Genomic DNA, 16,366 nt, shown 5'->3' with positions numbered 1-16,366 from the left:
TCGTCCGGCACTGGCTGGACTAATTAAATTATGGTTATAAGCAGGGAAACCGGAAATATGCTTTAAAAAAAGCGTTTTAAGCGCTTTAAATATGCAATAAAAACTTTAAAATGCTCTTAAAATTTAAAAAATATGCTCTTAAAAAAACAAACTTTTACATAATTTTTAACCAAAAAAAATTTACTTAAATTTTCAAATAAAAATCGTTGTCTATTGGATCTGAAAACATTTTTATACATAGAAAATGTTCTTTCGACATCAACTAATGTTACAGGAGCAAATTTAAAAGACAATATTTCTTTAACACTTAGAACGGTTAAGTTTGAATTAGAACTAAAATTTGATATTTAGATGGCGCTATTATTAAAATAGTGCTTATTTTTTATTAAAACAAGTAAGAGAGCTATATTCGACTGTGCCGAATCTTATATATCCTTCACCAAATTATACTTCAAAATAAAAAATTTAAATATTTTTAGGTGAACAAAATTTTTTTTCAGTTTTTTTAATTTTTGTAAAAAAAAATTTTCGAATTGTTTTTTTAATTTTTTTTTTTAAATTTAATTTTTTTTTAAATTTAAAAAAAAAAATTAGTTTTTTAAATTTTTTTTTGGTGAAAAGCCATCTATTTTTCAATTTTGAATTTTAAACAAAGGAGGTAAAAACCTGTAACACAACAGCGAAAAATAAGTAAGAGCAAACTTGTTTTTGATAAAGTCAAAATATGCTATTAAACAGTAAAATATGCTCTAAAAACGCAAAAATATGACATAAATATGCTCTTAAAACAAATATATGCAAAAATATGAATTTAAGTGTAAAATATGCAAAAATATGCACTAACAAATCGATGCCAAAATTCTTAAATAGTTCTGAAACGTGTAAATATCTTATTCATGTGCTCATTCGACTCACCAGAAAAAACATGCATTTGCATATTTTGGTTTCCCTGGTTATAAGTAAGGGGCGGATATTCATGTATTTATTATTGGAAAATATGCGCCTAAAAAATTTACAAAATATGCACTTATATTTTTGTGCAGAAACGCAATGTCCAAAAAATTCCAGGAATTAAATGCTAAAGTTTTAAAATTATAATTGTTTTTCTGAGAAAACGATGGATATATTAATTATAATAAAAGGCTAGTCTTTCCGACTTGCCTTTTAAAATCGTCAATATTTTGATCGTGATGTAAAGTAGCATCCAACCTTAACTTTGATCTCGCAATAACCCAGCAGTTAAGCAAGTAGTAAATGTTTCCCTTATAGACATTAATTGTCACTAATGTATGATCACTTAGCTGACTACAATTTAAATATTTAGGGTCACAGCTGGGAAATCACTGTAAGGAGCGGTAAATGTGTATGTTGAGTTATGGTGTTTTCTTTTCTGGCATAAATGATGCATTTATTCTGCCTTTTACCTTTCTTTGTGTTCTTTTCTGAAAAAAATGTAGTTTGTTCGTGTTCTTTTCCAATAATGTTACCCTAAAACCCTGAATATATGCTACATGTTTCACCCTCAATTTTATCAAAGGGTTAGAAATGCACCACTTTTTATGTAAGCAAAAAAAAAAACCAAACCTTTTTATTAATATTTAGAAGCTACATAAAAGAAAATTGCATAAATGGTAATGATTTTGTTCTAGTGTGATCGTTAAAAATGCAACACATTATGAGGGTATTGGTAACATTTAATAAATGGTACACAATATATTGGCAACATTTTGTGTCAGAAAAGAAAACTCCATTAAAAAATCTTTCGATAACGATATCTCTTATAAATCGGAATTGCTATGAAAACAATTATAAATGTTTTCGATACTTTTAATGAATTGTTGATACTTTGAAAAAAATTTAAACTTTTTTGAAGCAAAATGTTTTGAAATGATAATTTCCAATTGCTGATAGAGAAATGAAGAACTTAATGCCAGTTTCCCGATGTCGAAAAAACATTTAATGTTATTTCTATAGCAAATTCGACAAAAAAAACTTTTTGTCCAGACAATATGTTGCCAATGGTCGACAAAAACTTATATTTTTATTAAAAACTTGAAAAATATGCATATAACTATGCATGTTGAAGTAAAATATAACAAAATATTCATTATCAATAAAATATGCAAAAATATGCACTAACAAATCGATGCCATTTTACAGCAAAATGTGCGATTCGGATAGATAATTACTCCCATATGCATAAACAGTTTATAAATTTATCAAAGGTTTATGAAACAGATTTTGTATGGAAATTTTGTTTTATAAACCTTTGATAAATTTATAAACTGTTTATGCATATGGGGGTTAGTCTACATTGTATTTGGACGTTCGAGAAAAACATGTAATTGCATATAAAACCGCCCCCTAAAAAAAAAAATAAAAAAATTGTGCAGTTTCTCATAAGGTTTAAAAGTATTTCTCGGAATTTTGAAACGGCATTTCAAGGTTATTTAAGTTACCAATGGTTTGCAACAGGTACTTTGTATGGGAAAACTGCTTAGTGCTTAATAAGCCATTGTTAACTTTAATAGTAGTTTTTGAATATGAGGATCGTTTTCAATATTTATCACGAACTTGTCTTATTTATTTTAAATTCTGCTTTAATTGAAAGTAATTGTGTTTAGTTCCGATATAATGGTTGAAAGTTTTTAATTTACGAGGATCATGCGAAAAGAGCTTTCACTTATTTTTTTAATATTCACCCCTATCGGCAATAACATGTGAAATTTTGTTCCCATGAAATATTCATTTCCCTCGAAGGGAAAATTGCTATCGGGAATATCACGATGAACTTTACATTCATAATAGTTGATTTTGTTCGTAACAGCTGTTTATTGTTTACAAAATTCCATCTAAAAATTTCACAACAAGGGGAATTTTTTCACGTGAACAAAGTTGATGAACGAAAAAAGGAAAAGGGAAAATATTTCATGTGAAATTTTGATTCGAGATAGGGGTGATTATGAATATTGTATTATAATATTTATATATAACATTAAAATACAAATTGTAAAAACTTTCGGAATGCACCTCGTTTACTGAATAACTTTTCAAAAAAATACATATTTTAACCCGTTTAACATGTTTTTATAAATTAGCATCTCAATATAATATAGTAGAGGGCACGAGTGTGAAATAAAATTACCAAACCCATATCGAATTGGAAGCTAAAACCGTTCAATAGACACATACATATTGGAAAATGACAATAAAAAGTAATTTTTTTATACAATAGTTTTTGTAAAGCTTATTTATATTTATGTAAAATACGTATAGGTACATAAACACTATTGGCTATTTATAAATATGTATGTACCTGAAAACAACAACATAAGTTGGGTGTAACTTTTATTGTTATTGCAAGTAGTATTTGTAATCGTACTGGAAATTTTCAATGTTTTACAGTTATCAAAAAAAAAATATTAAAAAACAACTATGAAGTTACTGTGTTTAATAAACCTTTTATTTTCTACCTTAGAAATATTTCTTAGAATATTTTTAAACGTGTTTAGATTGTATAATTACTTCTAAGTCAAAGACTCACTAAGTATAATTGTTGGGCAATATTGTCTCAAACATTGTTTATTACCCGTACGAGTAGTTGAACATGAATCTTTGTATTCACAAACTTATGATCCAAGAGCATTGTTGTTCACGATCAGGTGTGTTTGTTATTCATATTTTTTTTGCCTCTCACTCTCAGATGTATGTATGTATTTAGTTAAGAAATATGTATGTTGTCAAACCACTTTGGTTTTTATTGTTTGTTGTTTTGAAGTTTATTTTTTTTATATTTTCGATTACCTACATATGTTACATGTTGGTTTTCATTGTCTTTAAATTGCATTGTAGCATCTGAAATCTTTTATATATTATCTGTATTATATAATTTTTATCTCAGCCTGGTATGTCTTCACCACTGTTTTGAACTGTTAGCTTATTGCGAAAAAGATGTTTTCAAAATTTTAAATCAATTTCGTTTTCATCACCCAAAGGGTCAGTTTAATAATCGAAACTTTAAATAAAACATAAACACTTTCTATTAACAACAAATGTGTTAAATTAATGAATATGCAACATCATAATCATTAGCTATTCCATATACATACATACAGTATTGGCCATAACTAAAGCACCCCCTCAATGAATTTTTTTCATATGGTATTTTTTTTGTATAAAATCAAAGTTTTAAATATCTATTATGTATTATTTTCATTTGTTAATATGTTTAGTATTGATATACCAATACTTTCAAACTTAACCTTTCAATAACTTAAAATAAAAAAATATTTTAAGGTAGAAAATGAAACGGACAAAACTAAGCACCCCTTCAAGGATATACTATAAAAAAAAATTTAGTTAATTTTTTGTTGCAAATCAAAGGATTTGCAACAAATCTTTGACCAGAAAAACAACCCCAGACTATTACATTGCCTCCTCTATGTTTAATTGTTCCTTTGCAATACTTAAGATTCAGTCTTCCTCCTTTTGGTCTGCGCATTGCAAATATGCAGTACCGAGTCAAATTTTTAAACATCTTGTAAGAGGGTGCTTTTGTTTTGTCCGTTGTGTTTTGAGTTTTTATATGATTTATCATTTTAAATTAATTTTTAATAAAATTATCTTTTACTAAATGAATATTAAATGAACATTAATAATATTAGCCCAATAAGCATTTTTGCTGGAATTCAAGTGTAAAACAAGTTTAATTCCAGTCATACATTCAAACTTCAAGGGTTGAAATACACTTGGGTTACACTTTATTTCAATAGCATTCTCCAGTGAAAAGGAAACTTGAATTCAAGTCAAACATTATAGTGTTAATACAGTTGAATTCCAGCCTTGAGGTACAATGAAATACAAATCGAAAAATACTTGAATTTAAGATTTGAAATATAGTTTAATTCAACCCTTGAATTATAGTTCAATACAAGTCGAACAAAATAATTAGATTCAAGCTCTTATTAATTAATATTGGTTTTATTTATATTACATTTTTTTTACATAAATTAACATGAAATATTACAATTCAATTATAAATACAGATTTGGAGCATCAATATAATTGAGCTAATTAGTTTTTCAGTTCCTCTTTTCTTTCAAAATTTGCATTGTCAATGATGTTTCCAGGATTATTGTTGTCTTGATTATATTTGTGATCTGTGGATGTACTTCTCACATTTTATGGAACTGTTGACTGCTGTATTGAGTGGTTATATTCCGTACCTATGTTTAGTAAACAATGCAACAATTTTTTTAGAGTCTAGTTTTGATTTTACTATTATTTTTTCGAATTTAAATTTTATTATCTTGACAATAAAAAAAAAGTTTGAAACAAATTTTCAAACATTATCAAACATTGTTTTACTTGAAAAATACTTGAAAACTGAATTGAAATTCAAATTGAATTCCAGTTAAAATTCAACCACTTGAATTTTAATCTTATGTGTGCTTATTGGGAGTTAATAAAATATATACAAAATACATCCCAAAAAAGCCATTTTTATCAAAAAAATTATGATTTGAAAATATCCATTGAGGGGGTGCTTTAGTTATGGCCAATACTGTATGAACTGCTGTAATTATTAAAATTAATAAACTATCTGAATAAATCACCTGACTTTAAAGATTTTCGCAATTTTTGTTTACATTTGTTTCTATACAAATCAAGTAAGAGTGCTATATTCGGTTGTGCCGAATCTTATATACCCTTCACAAAAGTAGTGTAGTTTTTGTTTAGTGTTTACTTTTTTTTTGTTTACCGTACGGATTCGCGGCTGGTGAGAGGGTTGGGACCTCCCTGAGGTCAATACATGCCAAGAGCTAGTGGGAAACCTCGCCAGTCCAACCAAACCGTAACAACTTTAAGATAAATATTAATTTTGGGGAAAATTATAATTTGGTAAAAAAAAGTTGTGTAAAAAGAAATGTTTGTGAAAAATACGTGAATAAATCTCAGCCATTTCTGGGCCATTATTTGGGGCCTTCAGAAAGTTGATTTCAACAGACAGACGGCTACATCGATTCCATATAGGGGATTTCAAGTTAAGTGAACTAACTTTTGAAATCGATGTCTACCAATCGGGATGACCAAGGTTTGTTCTATTGGATAGTAATTCAGACACAATTTTTCATCAAGATCGGTCGAGAACTCTCTGAGTTAGAGAGTGTCAAAAATTTACATTTTGTCCAAGCAGGTGTTTTTTCTCATTCATGTAACTTATTACCTATTGTTCTATGTGTCCCAAATAGTTTAGATAGCTATTTCTTCAATCTTTATTTAAAATTTTTTTTTTCTCTATGACACGAAATCCCTCATATATATTTTATGGGGTCGCAAATGAAAAATGAAGAAACTACAAACGGAATGACGAACTTATATATGTATTGCCAGTCATGGTGAAGGGTATAAAAAGTGTTAATTAATATATTATTATGATCAAATTAGCTCACATTTTATGAGAAAATTTAATGTAATTAACAGGGCAACCAAAAATATGCTCTAATAAAAGTGTTTTATTGTTTTATGCAATAAAATATTGTTAATTATAGATTAAATTTCGATTGTACTGTCCTTTGCACTACATGAAAATAGTTGGATTCAATTCATTTTATTATATTTAGCAATAAATTACTATCTGTTTTCTTAAGTTTTAAATGTTCAAACTAAATCTTTGTTTTAGATTTCCGTAGAGTTTATTTGTCTCATCTTTTAAACTGCCTTATACTTCAAACTTTGTTTTTGTAAGTAGTGGTATAATATTTTACTTGCTCAATCCATGTGCCCCATGTTCCGGATAAATTTCTCGAAATATTTCTATTCTACATAAAGCTTTAAAAATCACTTTTATATCATTTGAATTATGTTTCAAAAACTCTATGGAGAACGTGTGTAAGTTGTTGGTAAAAATTCGGCTTCCAAAATTTAAATAGACTTATAAAAAGTCCTTACAATAGTGGAATGTTCTAGTTAAAACTGCGACAATAAAAGAAATCTTCTTGTTTGAGTTTTATGATTGGGACACAAAATACCATGACATTTCCTATTTGTCTTCCTTTCTCATCCATTTTTCGTTTATCGATATCTTTGTTACAATTTGTCTAAATCTATCAACGTGTTTTGAACGCAAGAATTTCAATGGATCTTAATATTCTGAAGTTAATTTTTAATTAGTGGTAAACTGTTAATTCCCAACCATAACTGTCTCAACCTTAAGTTTCTTTTTTTAAATGTATCCAAAATTTTGTTAAGAAGTTACCCATAATAACACAATTTAGAAATTTACATTTAATTTTTTACGTATTTTTATTATTTGTTCAATTTTAATAATTGTGTGAAACTGAGCTCATTTAAGTCAACGAAAATTCATTTAAGATAAGTCGATTATGGGTACTCTCATTTTTTCTTTAAGTAGCCTAGGCCAATTATCATTGGACCTTAACAAAATAGTAAAATATAGAAATAAAAAATTACAATACGAACAATAAAATTGTATTAAGAAAACACACTAATGAGAAAAAAAAATATGCAACAAAAATTAGCAGTTATGAGTCAAATATGCAAAAATATGCTATAAAACGCAAAATATGCACTAACAAATCGATGCCAAAATTCTTAAAATTGTCTAAAACGGATAAATAACTAACTCATATGTTTTTACGACGCACAGCAAAAAATATGATATTGCATATTTTTGGTTGCCTTGTTAAAGTTCTATTTATATTTAATATTCTTTAATGATCTTTGCCAAATTTGTTACGTTCGTTTTTTTTTGGAAACAAGAGGTTTTTCAAGGAGTGATTACTCCTGCTGCTAACAGTTCGAGATCTAATTTCCAATTTTAGATTATTGATAACCTCCGGGGGAGTTAACTCTCTTGCTATTAAATAATCTTGTAGTTTTATGCGGTCGTCCTCCAAATGTTTAGTTTTACAGTACCTGTCCCACATTTTTTTTTATAATTTTTGAAACTGTTGATTCATTAATTGAATATTTATCAAAGATAGTTTTTTGACTCTAGCCATTTTTACTAACTAACTAACTATTTATATAAATCTATTTTTGCTAAACTTTATTGAAATTTATGTACTATATTTTATAGAAAACAAACCAGACGGACTTTGTATATCTAACATGGTTTTGTTAACTCTACATCAATCTGCAACATTTTTCAAAACTTTTATTTTTATCGAACTTAATTTCTATTCAAAAAAGTATTTCACATTTAAGTATGTATTAATCTACATACAAATATACTATGTATCCAATATACATACATAGTTCCTAACAACAAAACAAATTGTTCGATATTATTGTCCTACTTTCATTTGTTTTAACAAGAGTTGTAAAACAAAAAGTACATTAGAATAGAGAACAATATTTGACCGATAAATCAACAGGTGCGGCGAGGTGAACTCAATTCTCTATTATGTTCGATGATAACAGACAGTCAGATACGTCAGATTAAACGTAGTTGCATTCATTCGTGACGAAAAATCTAATCGAGAATAATTTAGCATTGTTTTATATCCACTTACATACGTGTATGTATGTGATTCAGAGCTACGAATTAGTTAATTCAATTTAAGCTTTTTTCACTAAAATCTTAATTCAGAATTAAATAAATGTCAGCAATTCATTCATTTTTTTAATATAATTCGTTCATTGTTGAATTGAATCATAATAAAATTCATTCAACCTTTGAATGGTTAAATTTTTTTTTAATTCAAATCTAATATTGAATGAAAATATTTTTCCTTCATTAATTGGGTTTTGTTTTGTTTTTAATCGTTTACAAAATGAATTGAAAATAATTGTCTAATAACTTTAAATTGAAGACAAAATTTTAATCATTCAATAAATTTTTTTGGCTACGGGGTGGGTCAAAAAGTCCATGTGTTTTTTAATGAAAAAAGGTTATTTTATTTTTCAACATAGTCTCCTTTAGACTCTATGGACTTTGTCCAACGTTTCTCCATTTTTTTCCATTACAAAAAAAAAATAAGACATTGCAAAATACGAGATTGTGGAAGCCATAGGGCACTGCTACACGTTCAATATATATTGACCGCGATATTTATTGAACGTGTAGCATACGGTATTGATGGATCGCGATCCAAATCGCAGAATAACCTCATTTTGCGTGATCCATTTCAATGGATCGCGATCCAAATATCACAATATATATTGAAAGTGTAGCAGTGCCCATATGCATCTCAATCTCGTATTAATTTGAATTAAAGAAAACTTGACGGATTTAATAAAGAATTAACTCTATAAAGCATAAATCCTTAAAAGAATTAAGTAGGAAGTAATAAGAAATTAAAACTATGACATCAAATTTAATTTGATTTTGAAAACATTTAAGAATTAAATTGAAGAATTAATTCCTTCGAAGCTTTGATGAGGTTTTACTAATATAAAAAACAGCACGTTTTATTGGATATTTTTATTAATCATTCAAATGAAAACATTAAAAACGAGTAGCTTCATAGCAAGTATATTCTACAAATAAATTTATAACCAGAATCTATTAATCAATGCAAGTGAGAAAAACGTCAGAATTACTCAACCATATGTAGTTTCCTGAAATATAGATTACACTACTCATTTATGACAAATACCATTTGTTTAACAACACAAGGACTTTCAAACCCCTGAGATCTAATATACAGTGGTTGACAATACATTACAAACGTTTCTAAATATTCAATTAATAGGTTACAGTCTAAGAAAATTCTTAAGATATTTAGTATTTCATTATTAATATATAATTTTATTTACTTATCAACAAAAGAACATAATTAATTATATTCTGATAATACAAAGCAAACTAAAAAGTGATCATTATTATGGTATTGACAAAACAATGGAAAATTAGATTTCATCTTAACAAGAATTGTCTGGCCCTTTTAGTGACTCTGTTTAGCCCTTGTTTGTCATACTCTTTTAACTGCATCTGATAAAGTTTCCTTCGAGGATTCCCATAGGTTTTCTATTGGACAGGCTACTTCACAACACGTATTATATTAGAATTTCGCGGACTTTTTCCATTCCCGGAAAATAATAAAAAATAATTCTTTTCCTGGGAATTTTTTATACCAAATTATTCCCATTTTTAGATTATAGATGACCTCCGGGGAGTAATTTTACCCTTCACCTTCGTGAGAAGGGTATTTATAAGTTTGTCATTCCGTTTGTAATTTTCACCCTATAAAGTATATATATATTCTGGATCCTTATAGATAACGGGGTCGATTAAGCCATGTCCGTCTGTCTGTATGATGAAATCAACTTTCCGAAGCCCCCAAATAACTTACATACACGATTCATACATCAATATCTCCGGAATTCTTAAGACTCGGTTGCTATTTAAAATCGAGAAAATCGGTCCACAAATGGCTGAGATATAAGGACAACCTCGATTTTTAACCCGAATTTTTTTTTTACCAAAAGTTTTTTTTTGCTAAAAACAATTCTAAAAATTTTTTTTAAAACATAATTAATTTTGTTTACCTAAAAATATTTAAAATTTTAATTTGGTGAAGGGTATATAAGATTCGGCACAGCCGAATATAGCTCTCTTACTTGTTTTTAAATATTTTTTTGAAAATGCCGATTTATTAATTGAATATTTATCACAGATGGTTTCTTAATTCAATCCAGCGTTAAAATCGTTTATTATTTAATTTTTAAATTTTCGCAAATCGGATTCCAATTTTTGACCTCCGGTGAGTAATTTATATATAATTTTTTGAAACTGCTGATTAATTAATTGAATATTTATCACAGATGGTTTCACAGGAATTATCAAAATAAAATAAATATTGAAATAACTGTAAAATATTATAATTAAAATATTATATTTCTTTGATATTATTTTTGTTTTAGTCAACTTCCTTGTAGAAGTTTAAAAGTTTCCATTGTTTTGACAATACTAAGGAAGTATAACCCCATTTTAAAAATGTATTTTTGTTAAACTGTATTTTAATGAAAAACCTAGTAAACATTTATATTTGAAAAAAAGGGCATGTTTTTGAAATTAAGGAATATAGTTTTCCAAAAAAAGTTTCCAATGTATTGTCACTCTGTTTATGTATACTCTGCATATATATAAATTTGTTGAAATCGGCCTCAATGTGATTTTGATTTGTTTTTCATCGATAGGACTTTATCAGATCTACTGACATTTATGACCTAGGTTTTTTTATATTTGTTTAATTTATTTTTGAATATTATAGCTGATGGGCTTTATATTTATAATAATTTTAATATCATGTAAATAAACAAAAAAATATTTAATTTATTACACAGTACAACACATGATTTTGGGACTCAATTCTGACAATTGCACGTGAAAGTAGCCCCAAAAATAAGAACTTCTGCATCATTAGTTTTGTCAAGTTGGCTGCCGTAAAAATTTAATGGCCATACGAATTTTTTTCCTCAAGGTGCATTTTTATCACTTTTTCTATATTTTAGCACGGTTATATCTCGTATACCGTACGGAGTATCTCTTTTGTGGCTGAAGGAAAGTTGTAGATATTGAATAGTAGAAAAAAAGTACGGAACATACCTACCCGAAAGAAGTGCATCCAGTGCATTAAAAATCGCAAAAATTCCCATTTTTATACCCTTCAGCTTCGTGAGAAGGGTATATATAAGTTTGTCATTCCGTTTGTAATTTCTACATTTTTCATTTCCGACCCTATAAAGTATATATATTCTGGATCCTTATAGATAGCGGAGTCGATTAAGCAATGTCCGTCTGTCTGTCTGTCTGTCTGTCTGTCTGTCTGTCTGTCTGTCTGTCTGTCTGTCCGTCTGTCTGTCTGTTGAAATCAATTTTCTGAAGGCCCCAGATATCTCCGGGATCCAAATCTTCAACAATTCTGTCAGACATACTTTCGAGAATTTTGCTATTTAAAATCAGCAAAATCCGTCCATAAATAACGGAGATATGAGCAAAAATCCGAGACAACCTCTGAAAATTTCATCAAAAAACACAATGTATTGCATGCTTTGACAAAAAAACAACAAAACGTATGTTTGGATGTGCAAGTTTTGTGTATTTTGTTTTTTTGTGTGTTTTGTTTCTTTTGGCGTTGTTGTTGTTTTTTATACAACTAAACGTTTGTTTGGTTGTGTGTTGGTTTTTTTGACAAAAAAGCAACAAATCGTATGTTTGGACAAAAAAGCAACAAATCGTATGTGTGTTTTGTTTCTTTTGGCGTTGTTGTTTTTTATACAATTAAACGTATGTTTGGACGTGTGTTGGTTTCATTGGCTTGCGTATTTTGTTTTTTCTTTTGGTGTTTTGTTTCGTTTGGCGTTGTTGTTGTTTTTTGTGTTCTTGATAAATTTAGGATGCTGTACGCTGAAAGTGGGCAATGTACATACATATGTATATACTAATTATAAAAAATAATAATGCATCCACAACAAAGGTGAAGGGTATATAAGATTCGGCATAGCCGAATATAGCACTCTTACTTGTTTTTAATTTTTTTTACCAATTTTTCACCTTTTTTGATCAATAACTGAATTACAAATCCAATTATGGACCGATCACCATGAAATTAGGTCGTGTGATTTGTTTCTATATGAAAGTTATTTATCATGAATTTTGTATGTATACCATAATTTTTAACAGATTTATGCACTTTAAAGTGATTTTCGGAAGCGTGTCTTATATGAGAGCTATGACTAATTATGGACCGATCATAAAAAAATATGGTACATATAATTTGTTCGGCCCAAGGAAGAAGCCTGTTGAAATTGGCTGAAATCGGTTCATTATTTCACCTAGCCTCCATACAAATGTCCTCCCGAAATTGGACTTTATCGGTCATAAATGTTTAATTTATATATGTATCTACACAAATTTCGCTCCAAATATGTATATACAAAATTCATAGCTCCCATATAAGTCCCGCTTACGGAAATCACTTTAAAGTGCATAAATCTGTTAAAAATGATGGTATACATACAAAATTCATGATAAATAACTTTCATATAGACATAAATCACGCGACCTAATTTCATGGTGATCGGTCCATAATTGGATTTGTAATCCAGTTATTGAGCAAAAAAGGTGAAAAATTGGTAATTTTTTTTTAAAAAATGGGCATTTTTGCGATTTTAAGGCACTGGATGCATCTTTTTCGGGTAGGTATGTTCCGTACTTTTTTTCTACTATTCAATATCTACAACTTTCCTTCAGCCACAAAAGAGATATTTCGTACGGTATACGAGATATAACCGTGCTAAAATATAGAAAAAGTGATAAAAATCCACCTTGAGGAAAAAAAATTCGTATGGTCATTAAATTATTACGGCAGCCAACTTGACAAAACTAATGATGCAGAAGTTCTTATTTTTGGAGCTACTTTCACGTGCAATTGTCAGAATTGAGTCCCAAAGCAATGAACTGAAAAATGTTGTACTGTGTTATTGAAAATATCGAGTATTTGTGAATTATTTATACAAGAAGTTTTATACAAATTACAACCATCGACTCAGACATTCGCCAGTAGCTTTTAATAGTTTCTACTTATTCTGTATTTTATTTAAATACATTATTGTTGTTTATTATATTATGAAAAATTAAAAACTAGTTTTGAATTAACATGGATTTGACTACTCTCGATGTACTTTGACTTAATACTTTCATATGATATTTACCGAACATTTTAAACTTCAGTCCAGTACAACAATTTATTCACATTACAAAGTAAAACATTTGCTCACAATTTGAAAATGAGTAAAATTTATCGCACGAACTTCTGATGTAAAAAAAATTAAATAAAGAACAATCAACTACCCAAAGTAAGTAATAGAAGTTTTAAAACACAATTATAAAATAAAATACTGAAAACAGATGAGTGTGTAATCGAGTATAGAATGCGGGTGTGTGCAGTGTTGTAATGCATGTTTTTTTTTTTCAATAAAATTTAATGTCTGTCTGCTTAACAATAGAAGAGATTGAATGATTAATGTGTATTTTAGAGTCTTAACAATAGAAAGAAAGAAAAATAATGAACCCATAAAAATGATTATAACACTAGATACTATAAGAAATGTATGAAAATTAAAGTTAATAATATAAATTTTAATTACCTTCTTTTTTCTATGACAATTACGTTTTTTACTTAATTAATCATAAAATCTATGATGATATTTTTTATTAATAAATGGGCAAATTATTAAAAATAAAGAAACACTTATAATGACATATTATGTGAAAAAGAGAAAAGAGAGATTTTGGAGTAGACTGTTTGTTACGAATTTATATATTTATTTATGCTTTTCGCATACAATTGATAAATTATATATTTTTTGTTTATGTTACTTTGTTAGTTTAGAAATTTCTCTAAATTTTTTTTTATAATTTGTTGGCAATTTTTTTGTTCACATATTTAATTTTCAATTATCTTTTTTAAATTTTTTGTTTATTTTCTAAAGGTTTTGTTTGATATTTTTCCATTTGTTTTCAACAGATGATTCACAACACAACAGAAATCTTTTACATAGACACATTATCACAAATACTGTGAAAAGTAGTAGTGTTTTTTCATTTTACTTTATTATATTTTATTATTTTTTTTTTGTATATTGTGAATAAATGACCGACCAGTGCTCAAGAAGAAGAATGTACACATTCGATCGTATTTCGATCTTGTTTTCATTTAGGAAACATCGCACAAAAACAAGAAAAACAACAACAAAGAATCTAAACTCTTATACACATTTACAATTTCAAAAAATATACAGGCTATAATGTATAAGTATCTAGCTCTCTTTAAAAAAAACCGGCCTCTTAAATTATTACTACCACCGTTTTGAATGTCTAACTATCCGAACACATGTTATCCGACCGAACGTTACTGATAGACTGACTATAAGTTTCCATACCATATACATTGAGTGCCTCAATCGGTCTCTTTATGTTATTATTATAGTAGTACATATTTATTATGGATACTTTGGAGTAGTTGCTATTTTTTTCTTATTACAAATATTTTAAATTTGCTCTGAGTTTTTCTCTTATTAAATCACAAGTGTTTATTTAGCAGGCGATTGACTTTGACTCTATAAAATTTCAAGTTATAAACTCTCATTTTCTTTTTCTGGCAAATGTCACCAATTGATATTCAGCCAGCATTTTTTTCTTTGTTTTTTTTATCTTTGCTTAAAAGTTCAATTTATCGAATTTTCAATATGATGGCTAGAGTGACAGCCGATTTTTTTTTCTTAGATTTCAAAGAGTGCCGGGTGGAATATTGTGACACTAGGCCTAAATGTTAAGTGCTGAAAATTTGAGCCAAATCGGGCAACGATTTCTGGACGCGCATCGAGGTCAAAGTTCAGATATATGCAAAATTATACTATTTATATGGAATAAATAGGTGAAACTCGTTAAATTTCTGCATTGTTTTCTAGAAATGTATAGATTTATTTATATTAATGAATATTACATTAAAAAAAATTTTTTGGAAGTTAACCCTGCATCTCCTTTGGGTCAAAATGACCCAAAAACTGTATTATCGCCAAAATTCGGGAAAAATGCAAATTTTTCAGATATTTTAAAAATTTTGCTACTAAATAAATACTTTTGCAATTGAATGCAAAATAATCGAAATGTGTACGTAATTATCGTTGTAATGAGATATAAATGACAAAATTTGGTTAAAAAATTTTAAAGTTATTACAAATTCGCCAGACCATTAACGTGTTTCAGGCCACTTGAACATAAAATTTAGAAAAAAAATTAACATATTTCGAGAAAATTTAAAATAAAGGCTAATTTTTATTTAAAATATATCCGTATTTACTTGTGTACGAGTTTTTGTCTTCGTAGGATATCGTTAACCTATTCGCTGGTATGGCCAAAAAAAAATATTTTTTTTAACGGCCGTTTCGAATCTCCATTTTCAAATTTTTAAAAATTTTGTTAAAGAAATTTCAGAATTTTTTGATCATCACATTGGGATTTATTGAGATCAAAATAGGGAATAAAAATATGAAAAAATTATGTCAATACCTCTTACAGTTTTTCCGTACCTGCGATTTAAATTTTGCGATTTTCAAGAAAAACAAATTTTTTGTCCGTATTTAGGCGAATGAGCCCAATTTCCTTAATGTTATAAACTTTAACTAAAACCTATTCATAATATTATAGTCCTTGTAATTTTAAATATGGTCTGAAAGTTTTACTAAAATCGGAAAACGATAACCTTAAATCGTGAAGGTCAAAGGTCAAATTTTTCAATATTTGGAATTTCTAAAGAAAAGATAGCGAAATGTTATATATTTTTGGGCCGATTTTAATGAAACTTGAGCAAAATATACATTGGGGTCTAACATT

General features: G+C 27.9%; 1 protein-coding gene across 2 annotated transcripts in view; it reads right to left on the bottom strand.

Annotated features, from left to right (window-relative positions):
• Nucleotides 1-14,879, bottom strand: part of RhoGAP15B (RhoGAP_ARAP and RA_ARAPs domain-containing protein RhoGAP15B) — a 49,737-nt gene extending 34,858 nt beyond the window's left edge. Inside the window, exon 1 of one of the 2 annotated variants that reach the window (XM_065509050.1) lies at nt 14,119-14,879. The gene's annotated coding sequence lies outside the window, so the exon portion shown is untranslated. The remainder of the gene's footprint in view (nt 1-14,118) is intronic. The other variant, XM_065509052.1, reaches the window with a different exon arrangement.
• Between the last annotated feature and the right edge of the window lie 1,487 nt (nt 14,880-16,366).

This window comes from Calliphora vicina, chromosome 4 (assembly GCF_958450345.1).
Source record: "Calliphora vicina chromosome 4, idCalVici1.1, whole genome shotgun sequence".
NCBI classification, from domain to species: Eukaryota; Metazoa; Arthropoda; class Insecta; order Diptera; family Calliphoridae; genus Calliphora; species Calliphora vicina.
This window is presented reverse-complemented; position numbering and strand designations above follow the sequence as displayed.